Source organism: Arachis hypogaea, chromosome 10, assembly GCF_003086295.3.
Source record: "Arachis hypogaea cultivar Tifrunner chromosome 10, arahy.Tifrunner.gnm2.J5K5, whole genome shotgun sequence".
NCBI classification, from domain to species: domain Eukaryota; kingdom Viridiplantae; phylum Streptophyta; class Magnoliopsida; order Fabales; family Fabaceae; genus Arachis; species Arachis hypogaea.
In genome coordinates this window covers 107,781,124-107,782,059 of record NC_092045.1, presented here as the reverse complement: position 1 = coordinate 107,782,059, position 936 = coordinate 107,781,124, and positions in this window count along the sequence as shown.

The following is a 936-nucleotide window of genomic DNA, read 5'->3' as shown; positions in this document are numbered from 1 at the left end:
TTGATATATGTATTACCCATTAATAGATTAGAAAATTAATAATTTCCTAATAGAAGAAGCTACGCACTGTTAGAATGAAGAGTTGTCTTGCATGGATTGAATTGCATGAAGGTGTATAGATGACTAACCTTAGTAACCTTAGCATTCTAGGTCTCAAAGCTTGCTAGAGATAGGTGATCTCCACCTACTACCTCTAGTTCATCTACTTCAACTTATTTCGTTCCTAATAGCAGCCGGCTTCTAACTCTACAATCTACATACCTCATTCTGCTACTTCATTTGTTTGGGTGAATTACTCTGTTAAGCAAAATGATTTGCTCCTGCAAGTATGGACCACTTGTAGTCGAGTGGTTCTCTAGCGTCGTTTGAGTGTCACTAAAACGAGACATGGTCGAGTGATTCTCTTGTCGTCTGTAGTTCTAAAGACGATCAATTGTCATCATAATTATTAACGCCAAGCATCGCAGATGACTTGGTTGTGTGTTTTTTCATAATTTATCGATCACAAAGAACTGTTGATAAAATCGTTAACAATAGGAACATGTTCATTTTTACAAAATTTTTAGAGCCACCATTCTTACAATATTCCAAAGTCGATTTAAAAATATTCATTCTCACTATGCATAATTCTCTCATAAGTCATCACTAAGAGAACTAAACTAATATATATATGAGAAGTGAAAAAAAAAGAGTAGTAATTTAGTTTTTAGCTTTTAAAGCAAGTTTAATCTTAGCAATTAAAAATTTAATCTAATGATAATAATTACATTCTCACATTCTCATATAAATAATTCATTCTCACTATATATATATATATGTCATGAATGATAGATGATATGTTTTTTGTGGATGTTTCAACAATATTATTAAATCAGATAAGCTTTAATACTATCATATTTTAGAAATTCTTACATGAAAAAAATGTTAAATATATAA